Below are 12,386 nucleotides of genomic sequence, written 5' to 3' on the forward strand. Positions count from 1 at the left end.
ACTGGCGTGGACATTTTACAGGAAAGTGTGATAGGAGAATAGAGACTATCACAGTGTAACCTGAAAAAGAAAAATTATGAATTAGTATTGGTTATAAGATTTTCTTCTTTTTTTTCTATATCCACCCCTTATTAGTCATATGCTTATCTAGCCTATGCTTGAAACTCTCAATAGAAGGGGCAGCAACTACTTTACTAGGTAGCTTATTCCATTCGTCTACTACTCTGTTACCAAACCAATTTCTACCTATTTCCTTACTGAAACGGAAGTTTTCTAGTTTGCAACCATTATTTCCAGTTCTAACCTGTATGCTCACTTTAAGTACCTTGCTGATTGCTCCCGTTTGTGCATGCAGTTCGCGAGCAAGACACGGCACCACCTCGTCACCGTGGCTCCCTGTGTACAAACATATTACATATACCGGAACAATAACATCTTTTTCGACAACAGAGAAACTACCGTGCGGGAAATCGGCGAGAGTGGCGCTATTTCGTACAGGTGAGATTACGTCACTTTAGGTATGACACTTTCGATAATGGCAAGGCGATGGTCCTAAGTGTGGAGGAACTGCGTGAGGTGGAGCCAGGCCTCACCCTCCCCTGCATTTCGGCGTGAGGAGATCCCTAGTCTTACCCTGGCGTGGCCCTGTGTACTGACAAGGGGTGCGCCGTTCCCTACGCGGTGTATGAACATAAGAACATAAGAACAAAAGAAGAGAGGATAACTGCAGTAGGCCGGTTGGCCCATGCTAGGCAGCTCCTAGAAGAGTAACTGAACTACTAGAATGAGATAAGGATAGCAAAGAAGAAGGCTCTCCCCCGCCCTCCAAACCTTCCAGCCGAAGCCGGCAGGAAAAAGTCTGAAAGAACACCACGCCGTATAGAAAAACTGGCGTGGACATTTTACAGGAAAGTGTGAAAGGAGAATAGAGACTATCATAGTGTAACCTGAAAAGAATTTTTTTTTGAATTATTATTGGTTATCAGATATTCTTTATTCTATATCCACCCCTTATTTGTCATATGCTTATCTAGCCTATGCTTGAAACTCTCAATGGAAGAGGCAGCAAATACTTTACTAGGTAGCTTATTCCATTCGTCTACTACTCTATTACCAAACCAATTTCTACCGATTTCCTTTCTGAAACGGAATTTTTCTAGTTTGAAACCATTATTTCTAGTTCTATCCTGTGTGCTCACTTTAAGTACCTTGCTAATATCTTCTTTATTTATACCATTCGTCCACTTAAACATCTCAATTAAGTCTCCCCTTACTCTACGCCTCTCTAGCGAATGCAGACTTAGTCTTTTCAGTCTGTCTTCATATGACAGGTTCCGGACGTCATGTATCATTTTAGTCATTCTTCTCTGTACAGTTTCTAACAAATTAATATCCATTCTATAGTAAGGAAACCAAAATTGTACTGCGTAGTCTAAATGTGACCTTACTAATGCTAGATAAAGTTTCAGTATTACTTTAGATGATCTATTGCTCACGCTTCTCGAAATAAATCCTAGGACCCTATTTGCTTTATTTCTCGCATTAATGCACTGTTGCCTAGGTTTAAGGTCGTTACTAATCATAACTCCTAGATCTCTCTCGCATTCCGATTTGTTAATTTCTTTGTTATCTAAGCTGTATTTAGTATCTCCAATGGTCTTGCCTACGTTAGGTACTTTACATTTTTCAACGTTAAATTCCATTTGCCAAGTTTTAGACCATTTGGACAATGTATCGAGGTCTTTTTGTAAGTAATGGCAATCGTCAGTCGAGTTAATGATACGCCCTATTTTTGTATCGTCGGCAAATTTGCTGATTCTGCTTTTGACTCCTAAGTCTAGATCATTTATATATATGATAAATAATAAGGGACCGAGTACTGAACCCTGTGGTACGCCGCTAGTTACTAATCCCCAGTCCGACTTAGTTCCATTTATTAATACTCTCTGCTTACGTCCTTTCAGCCAGGATTCTATCCATTTTAAGATATCGCCGTCTATACCGTGTGCTCGAACCTTTCTAACTAACCTTTCGTGTGGGACTCTATCAAAAGCTTTACTAAAGTCCAGATAAAAAACATCGTAAGCTTTATCGCTATCTACTGCCTCATAGACCTCCGAGTAGAATGACAACAAATTTGTGAGGCAGGATCGTCCTTGCCTAAATCCGTGCTGACTTTCGTTTATAAGATTAAATCTTTCTAAGTGTTCTCTAATCCTATTTGCCAAAATTGACTCTAACATTTTTCCTACTATTGACGTTAGACTTATCGGACGATAATTCGACGCAGCTGATTTATCACCCTTTTTAAAGATGGGCACTACGTTTGCGGTTTTCCACGCCTCTGGAACTTCTCCTGAACTTAGAGTCATTAAATAACGTTAAAAGTGGCTGACATAATTCTTGTTTGGTTTCTTTTATAATTTTTGCATATATATCGTCCGGACCTGGCGATTTTTGAGGTTTTAACTTATTAATTTCTTTCAATACGTCCTCCTTACTAATGGTTATTTTACTAAGAATATTTTCCGTATTCTCCTGGTAAATATTTGCTGCTTGAGGGACCAGGCTTAGATTTTCCTTGGTGAATACTGATATGAAATAATTATTTAGGATGGAGCACATTTCTTTATCTTCACTGGTAATGTCACCTGATTCTGTTTTGAGTGGTCCTATCCTGTCTTTATTTTTCGTTCGGTACATTTGATAAAAACCCTTGGGGTTTACTTTTGATTCACTTGCAACCTTAATTTCATAACTTCTCTTTGTTTTTCTTATCTCCCTCTTTACTTCTCTATTTAAAATCGTGTACCGGTTACGTAAGTGTTCCTCTCCACGTTTTATTTTTCTATATATTCCTTTCCTTTGGCCTATGAGAGATTTTAATCTGTTGTTTAACCATCTTGGTTCTGAATTGTTACTTCTAAATGGTTTTGAAGGAATATATCTATCTTGGCCTCCGTGTATTATATTTATTAACTCGTTATAGTTCTCACTGGTCGAACGTCTGTTTGGTACTGGAGCTGAGTTAATTTCCGTCACCTGGACTACATTCCTATCTACCACCTCCCCCCTCACAGACACCTGACGGACATCGCCACGTGCTTCCTGCGCCTGACCTATGACCTGGGTATCCCCACTGACCTGACATTCCCTCAAATAGCTAATCTCCCTGTGGAATACCGTTCGAAAATAAGCTCTTAAGCCATCGAAATATCCTAGACGAAAATTAGGAACGGTGGAGGTATTTTCAGTGGAACAGACATCCCAAATAAATTTGAACTTAATTTCTTCATGATAGCTATTACCAAGTCGTCCACCAACCTCTATATCGCTAATGATATTTTCTTTATTAGCTAAAACCAAATCTAGTATATTATTACCTCTGGTGGGCTCCCCGATATACTGATAAAGGAAATTATCCTGTACCACCTCTAGAAATTCCTCTGACTCTGCATCTCCTGTCTGATTTCTCCAATCTATCCTTGGCAGATTAAGGTCCCCAACAATTATTACTAAGCTGGATTGTGATGCTTTCCTAATTTCCTCCCAGAGGTATTTACTATCAGCTCTACTTAATTTTGGAGATCTGTAAATTGCTCCTAAGACTAATTTCTCCCTATTGTTACTAATTTCAACCCAGACACTTTCTGTGTCTCTATTTACTTTAATGTCTGCTTTATGGTAACAGTTTAATTAATCCTTTACATAAATAGCTACCCCTCCCCCCTTTCTTCCCTGACGGTTTGACACAAAAATATTATAGCCTTTTATCTGATAGTCTGCTAAAAATTCTCGAGTGTTTGTATTCATCCAAGTTTCACTAATAACGGCAATGTCTATTTTCTCTGTACAAATTAAAGCCCTCAGTTCATCCATTTTATTACGTAAACTCCGGCTGTTTGTGTAGTACACTTTTAGATTACTACGAGTAGTTATGCCTTTACCTTGGCATTTACTGTTATTTATTTTATTACTAACTGGGAAACTCTTTACTTTACTAATATAACAATTTTTTGTACTATCGCTTATCGCCCTTCTATCATCGCTTGTTCTATCATCTATCATCGCCTGCTCAATTTGAGGTGCCTGAGTGGATGTATCTACACTATTGGTTGAACTTTCGTTCTTAATTTTGCAAGTATCGATGCATCTATCCAAACATGGTAATAATGATTTCTGAGTGTAGTTGCTGCATCTTCCTGTACACCTACTTCTCAATCTCGAAAAAATCCCTCCAACTCCCTATCCATCATTCCAGCTAAAACAGTAACTCCTTGCCTGCTAAGATGAGTCCCATCCCAACTATACAAGGCACTTCGTCCATAAAACCGGTCCCAGCTGTCTATGAAAGGTATTGCATTATCTGTGCATTACCTTTCAAGGCGGCAATTAAACCCTATTGCCCTGCTCAACCATTCCCTTCTAACCCGCCACCTTGGTTAAACACCAAGCACTACAGGGGTTCCTCCCCTCTCCCTAACCTTTTCTAACATCAGTTTTTACCTTTGCCATAGTACCTCACTCTTACGGCTACTAATATCATTGCCTCCTACACTGAGGCACACAGTGTGTTTGTCACCACTTTCCTTTACGATATTTGAAATTTTATCTACCACATTAGCCACCCTGGCCCCTGGAAGACACACATGTTTAGCGAGTGGAGTATACATGGCTCTGTTCAGATATCTCACCTGGGAGTCTCCAAGAACAACAACATTTTTCTTACCTTTCTTGTTCTGTTTATACTTACCTGTACTGGAAGTTCTCTCACCGTCCTTCTCCTCTACTTCCCTCTCTGTCATCCCTTCACATTCGTCCCGTAGTGCGTCGAATGTATTAGTTGTCTTAATTTCCGTTTGCTTTTTACGAGTGAACTTCGTTGCACCCTTGTTAACTAGTGTCCAACCTTCAGCCTTTCTCTCTTTCTCCGCCAACATCTCCTCCAACAATTCCCTCATCTGTGCCTTCTCCTGCCTGAGAATTTGTACCTCCAGCTTCAGTTCGAGAAGTTCCTCCTTTAATTCAAGGTAGTCCTTTTCAGTACCTGCAGTGGGGACAAAGCTCTCTGCCGAGGAAGCCATTACACACTAGTTCACACAAGGTAGCACACACTATCACGGGTCACTACGGGTCACCACAACACACACTCTCACGGATCACTAGCACAGCACTATCGCTGATCACTACAACACACTAACACAACCACTATCACAGATCACTAAAGCACACTAGCACAACACTACCACAGGTCTCAGGCACGTCTGAGCTGACTGGCCTCACGAGAGCGACTGACTGTACTTTACCTGTAGGAGGGACCCACAGAAGAAGGTGCTGTACTGAATGGAGGTGAGGCGCGGTGATTATAGTTTCAGTACTCATATATATAGTTAGATTGATAAATACACACAGAAATACACAGAGAGATAGATAGAGAAGTAGGTATAGTTAAACAGCTTATAAAAATAGATTAATAGATAGAAAGATGTTCTCAGCGTATATACTGTATAAATAGATAAGAAAAAAATGCCGATAGATAAATGTATAGATAGATAAAGATATACTATTGATAGATAAATGAATTGATAGATAAAGATATACTGTTGATAGATAAATAGGTAGTCAGAAAGATAGAGGAAACTGATATGGATAAATCGATAGAATTAACCATAAAAAGTGACCACCAACGACTCAGAAAAAAATAAGATTGAGAGAAGATAATTAGCTTAGCGTTTCGTTACTGTTATATGCTTGGGTGGGTGTTGTGTGTGTGTGTGTGTGTGTGAGAGAGAGAGAGAGAGAGAGAGAGAGAGAGAGAGGAATGTGTGTGTGTGGGGGGGGGGGCGAGGAAAACTGAAGCAGAGGGTGACAGTTAATATGAGATGGTGTGTGTGTGTGTGTGAGAGAGAGAGAGAGAGAGAGAGAGAGAGAGAGAGAGAGAGAGAGAGAGAGAGAGAGAGAGAGAGAGAGAGAGAGGTGTTCTTTGATTACAGGTGGTCCAGGTGAGACAGGTGTGTTTTCTGGATTACCTGCACGTTTCCGGTTGATTATCCCACCTGGAGCCAATCACTGATCCCAGGGCCCAGATTCTACAAACCGTCATAGCTAAGTCCGTCGTACATATCTAAACAAAATGGCGCATTTTAGACATAACTCCGTCAGAAACTCGTATGGTCGACCATAAACTCCTATGGACGACCATAATAAGACGCGCGATGGTATGTTCGGGTTCACCCTGTCTTAACGCCGCCTATGACCGTCAGAAGTGTGTCAACATGGCCGCACCACAGCAAGCAGATCCCCAGCCGAGGAATATTTTCCGAAGAAGGGACGTGCTTAACGAGCTCAGTGATGCTGAGCTTATCAAGAGATACTGGCTAGACAGGGACGGTATTTTGTATGTCACCAATCTTGTGAGAGACGCCTTATCGAATGACACCAAGAGGAGAAACCCACTCACCCCGGAGCTTAAGGTCATCATAACACTACGTTATCTTGCTACCGGAAAAATGCAAATGTGCAGAGTTTGGGCTTTACAGTACTTGTAGGGCTAGCCCCAGCAGGTTAGGTTAATTATGGACGTCTAAAAAATATTAAATAATAAATAATTAAATATAATAAAATAATAATAATGGGATAGGTAAAGTTTAGACTGGTCGAAAAAATAATACTTTTAGGTTAAGGTTAGTGTAAAAAAATATGAAAATATTAAATAAACCAGAAACAAATTATAGAAATATATAACTCAACCTAACCCAGATGAACTGGTTATTGTCCCATTGCTGTCCATAGCAATGAACATTTTCTTTAACTTTCTTTGGACTTAAGAAAATATTTGTAATGTAGGTTAAGTATATTATAATAAATAATGATATGAATAAAAAATGAAATATATATATATATATATATATATATATATATATATATATATATATATATATATATATAATATATATATATATATAATATATATATATATATATATATATATATATATATATATATATATATAATAATATATATAATATATATATATATATATATATATATATATATATATATATATATATATATATATATATATATATATATATATATATATATATATATAATAAAATTTAACCTAACCAAGTTTAGCCTAGCCAACAAAAAAATACTAATATGAAATTAGATGAAATTAATAAGGTAGGTTAAGTTTACACTAGTCAGACAGTGTTTTTGGTTACACACTTTTCAACGGGAATACGTTTCAGCGCATTTTCTCACAAACGAATTCCTATTTTACTATGTCTAACTTCCCCAGAAGTCGTAATATGAAGTTAAAACAATTTAAATCCAAGAAAATAATGCCAAGAACCTATTTTATTCCATAAATTTAAAGTTGACAAATTGTGAGCTGTGCGTTCTAGCAGCTGACGGTGTTGTTGGATTAGTGAGGTATGGCCGACGACTTCCGACGGCCATAAGACTGACTGTCATAAATTTGCTTAGCTATGACGATTAGCTAGGGTCGACCATAAGCACTATGCAGAATACAGGCCCAGGATTTTATGTCAGGTTGGGTATTTGTTGGCTAATTCTCTCTCTCTCTCTCTCTCTCTCAACGACTTATATCCATCCATATACTCCTCAATGTTCCTCTTCTACTTTTCTCTCGATGTTGTTGTTGTTGTTGTTGTTGTTTATTGCAGCAGATGTCACCGTTTCAATAGCAACGTCACTTTCCCCTCATCACCATTATATTCAACACTTTCATCGTCATAATCACTGTCTTGCATATCACCCTCTCCTTAAGCCTTCTGGAATACATGTCAGGAGCATCTTAGTCACCTTCATCCACTTTCCTTCACTTTCCTTAACTTCCATTCAATTCCCTTCACTTTCACTCACTTTCATTCACTTCCCTTCCTTTTCATTCATTTTCATTCACTTCCTTTCACTTTCCTTCAGTTTCATTCACTTCTCTTCACTTTCATCCACTTTCCTTTACTTCATATAACTTTCCTTCACTTTCATCCACTTCCCTTCACTTTCCTTCAGTTTCATTCACTTTCTCATCTCTCTCAGTGTCCTCCTTAACCTCATTTTCTTTATCATCATCATCATCATCATCATCATCATCATCATCATCATCATCATCATCATCATCATGGCCATCATCGTCATCATCATCATAATCATTATACTCGCACCCGGGGCTACAGAGGGAGGCCTTCACGTGATGGCACTGATATGCCTGGGTGGTTCCCATGCCCGGTAAAAAAACGTCCCTTAACACTCCTAGTACTTCTACTACTTCTACTACTGCTATTACTACTACTACCACCACTACCACCACTACTACTACTACTCCTGCTACTACTGCTAATACTACCACTACTACTACGATTACTACTACTACATTACCTGTTAAATACAACCCTTTATCCGGAAGCCAAATAATGATTCACCTGAGCACACCTTCACCTATGGGCGGATGGTGGGGAAGGAGTGGGTGAGGATGTGGTGGAGTGCTGTGTGGATGGGTGTGTGGGTGTAAGGGTGCTGGGGTGAACATAAGAGGAGAGGATAACTGCAGTAGGCCGGTTGGCCCATGCTAGGTAGCTCCTAGAAGAGTAGCTGAACTACTAGAATGAGATAAGGATAGCAAAGAAGAAGGCTATCCCTAGCCCTCCAAACCCTCCAGCCGAAGCCGGCAGGAAAAAGTCAGAAAGAACACCACGCAGTATAGAAAAACTGGCGTGGACATTTTACAGGAAAGTGTGAAAGGAGAATAGAGATTATCATAGCGTAACCTGAATGGAAAAAATTTAGTATTGGTTATAAGATTTTCTTTTTTCTATATCCACCCCTTATTTGTCATATGCTTATCTAGCCTATGCTTGAAACTCTCAGTGGAAGAGGCAGCAACTACTTTACTAGGTAGCTTATTCCATTCGTCTACTACTCTATTACCGAACCAATTTCTTCCTATTTCCTTATTGAAACGGAATTTTTCTAGTTTGAAACCATTATTTCTAGTTCTATCCTGTATGCTCACTTTAAGTACCTTACTAATATCTCCTTTATTTATACCATTCATCCACTTAAACACCTCTATTAAGTCTCCTCTTACTCTACGCCTTTCTAGAGAATACAGACTTAGTCTTTTCAGTCTGTCTTCATATGACAGGTTCCGAACGTCATGTATCATTTTTGTCATTCTTCTCTGTACATTTTCTAACAAACTGATATCCATTCCATAGTAAGGACACCAAAATTGTACTGCGTAGTCTAAATGTGACCTTACTAATGCTAGATAAAGTTTCAGTATTACTCTTGATGATCTATTGCTCACGCTTCTCGAAATAAATCCTAGGACCCTATTTGCTTTATTTCTCGCATTAATACACTGTTGCCTTGGTTTAAGGTCGTTACTAATCATAACTCCTAGATCCCTCTCACATTCCGATTAGTTAATTTCTTTGTTATCTAAGCTGTATTTAGTGTCTCCAACGGTCTTGCCTACGTTAAGTACTTTACATTTTTCAACGTTAAAATCCATTTGCCAAGTTTTAGACCATTTGGACAATATATCGAGGTGTTTTTGTAAGTTATGGCAATCGTCAGTCGAGTTAATGATACGCCCTATTTTTGTATCGTCGGCAAATTTGCTGATGCTGCTATTGACTCCTAAGTCTAGATCATTTATATATATGATAAATAATAAGGGACCGAGTACTGAACCCTGTGGTACCCCGCTAGTCACTAATCCCCAGTCCGACTTAGTTCCATTTATTAATACTCTCTGCTTTCGTCCTTTCAGCCAGGATTCTATCCATTTTAAGATATCGCCGTCTATACCGTGTGCTCAAACCTTTCTAACTAACCTTTCGTGTGGGACTCTATCAAAAGCTTTACTAAAGTCCAGATAAATAACATCGTAAGCTTTATCGCTATCTACTGCCTCATAGACCTCCGAGTAGAATGACAAGTTTGTGAGGCAGGATCGTCCTTGCCTGAATCCGTGCTGACTTTACATAAGAACATAAGAACATAAGGAGAGGATAACTGCAGTAGGCCGGTTGGCCCATGCTAGGCAGCTCCTAGAAGAGTAACTGAACTACTAGAATGAGATAAGGACAGCAAAGAAGAAGGCTATCCCCCGCCCTCCAAACCCTCCAGCCGAAGCCGGCAGGAAAAAGTCAGAAAGAACACCACGCAGTATAGAAAAACTGGCGTGGACATTTTACAGGAAAGTGTGAAAGGAGAATAGAGACTATCATAGTGTAACCTGAAAAGAATTTTTTTTTGAATTAGTATTGGTTATAAGATTTTCTTTATTCTATATCCACCCCTTATTTATCACATGTTTATCTAGCCTATGCTTGAAACTCTCAATGGAAGAGGCAGCAACTACTTTACTAGGTAGCTTATTCCATTCGTCTCCAACTCTATTAACAAACCAATTTCTACCGATTTCCTTACTGAAACGGAATTTTTCTAGTTTGAAACCATTATTATTAGTTCTATCCTGTATGCTCACTTTAAGTACCTTGCTAATATCTCCCTTATTTATACCCTTCATCCACTTAAACACCTCGGTTAAGTCTCCCCTTACTCTACGCCTCTCTAGCGAATGCAGACTTAGTCTTTTCAGTCTGTCTTCATATGACAGGTTCCGGACGTCATGTATCATTTTAGTCATTCTTCTCTGTACATTTTCTAACGAATTAATATCCATTCTATAGTAAGGACACCAGAATTGTACTGCGTAGTCTAAATGTGGCCTTACTAATGCTAGATAAAGTTTTAGTATTACTTTAGATGATCTATTGCTCACGCTTCTCGAAATAAATCCTAGGACCCTGTTTGCTTTATTTCTCGCATTAATACACTGTTGCCTAGGTTTAAGGTCGTTACTAATCATAACTCCTAGATCTCTCTCGCATTCCGATTTGCTAATTTCTTTGTTATCTAAGCTGTATTTAGTATCTCCAATGGTCTTGCCTACGTTAAGTACTTTACATTTTTCAACGTTAAATTCCATTTGCCAAGTTTTAGACCATTTGGACAATGTATCGAGGTCTTTCTGTAAGTTATGGCAATCGTCAGTCGAGTTAATGATACGCCCTATTTTTGTATCGTCGGCAAATTTGCTGATGCTGCTATTGACTCCTAAGTCTTGATCATTTATATATATGATAAATAATAAGGGACCGAGTACTGAACCCTGTGGTACACCGCTAGTTACTAATCCCCAGTCCGACTTAGTTCCATTTATTAATACTCTCTGCTTTCGTCCTTTCAGCCAGGATTCTATCCATTTTAAGATATCGCCGTCTATACCGTGTGCTCGAACTTTTCTAACTAACCTTTCGTGTGGGACCCTATCAAAAGCTTTACTAAAGTCCAGATAAATAACATCGTAAGCTTTATCGCTATCTACTGCCCCATAGACCTCCGAGTAGAATGACAACAAATTTGTGAGGCAGGATCGTCCTTGCCTGAATCCGTGCTGACTTTCGTTTAAGATTAAATCTTTCTAAGTGTTCTCTAATCTTATTTGCCAAAATTGACTCTAACATTTTTCCTACTATTGACGTTAGACTTACCGGACGATAATTCGACGCAGCTGATTTATCACCCTTTTTAAAGATGGGCACTACGTTTGCGGTTTTCCACGCCTCTGGAACTTCTCCTGAACTTAAAGAGTCATTAAATAACGTTAAAAGTGGCTGACATAATTCTTGTTTGGTTTCTTTTATAATTTTTGCATATATATCGTCCGGACCTGGCGATTTTCGAGGTTTTAACTTATTAATTTCTTTCAATACGTCCTCCTTACTAATGGTTATTTTACTAAGATTATTTTCCGTATTCTCATGGTAAATATTTGCTGCTTGAGGGACCAGGCTTAGATTTTCCTTGGTGAATACTGATATGAAATAATTATTTAGGATGGAGCACATTTCTTTATCTTCACTGGTAATGTCACCTGATTCTGTTCTGAGTGGTCCTATCCTGTCTTTATTTTTCGTTCTGTACATTTGATAAAAACCCTTGGGGTTTTCTTTTGATTCACTGGCAACCTTAATTTCATAACTTCTCTTTGCTTTTCTTATCTCCCTCTTTACTTCTCTATTTAAAATTCTGTCCCGGTTACGTAAGTGCTCATCTCCACGTTTTATTTTTCTATATATTCCTTTCCTTTGGTCTATGAGAGATTTTAATCTGTTGTTTAACCATCGAGGTTCCGAATTATTAGTTCTAAACGGCTTTGAAGGAATATATCTATCTTCGTCTCCGTGTATTATATTTATTAACTCGTTATACTTCTCACTGGTTGAACGTCTGCTTGGTACTGTAGCTGAGTTAATTTCCGTCACCTGGACTACATTCCTATC

At 38.6% G+C, this 12,386-nt stretch overlaps 1 pseudogene; it reads left to right on the forward strand.

The window, feature by feature from the left end:
- The window catches only part of LOC145411554 (lazarillo protein-like), a 44,170-nt pseudogene that overhangs the window by 12,743 nt on the left and 19,041 nt on the right, over positions 1 to 12,386 (forward strand).

The sequence above is a fragment of the Coenobita brevimanus genome, chromosome 90 (assembly GCF_032717465.1).
Source record: "Coenobita brevimanus isolate Jiangsu-jjx chromosome 90, ASM3271746v2, whole genome shotgun sequence".
Classification (NCBI taxonomy): Eukaryota; Metazoa; Arthropoda; class Malacostraca; order Decapoda; family Coenobitidae; genus Coenobita; species Coenobita brevimanus.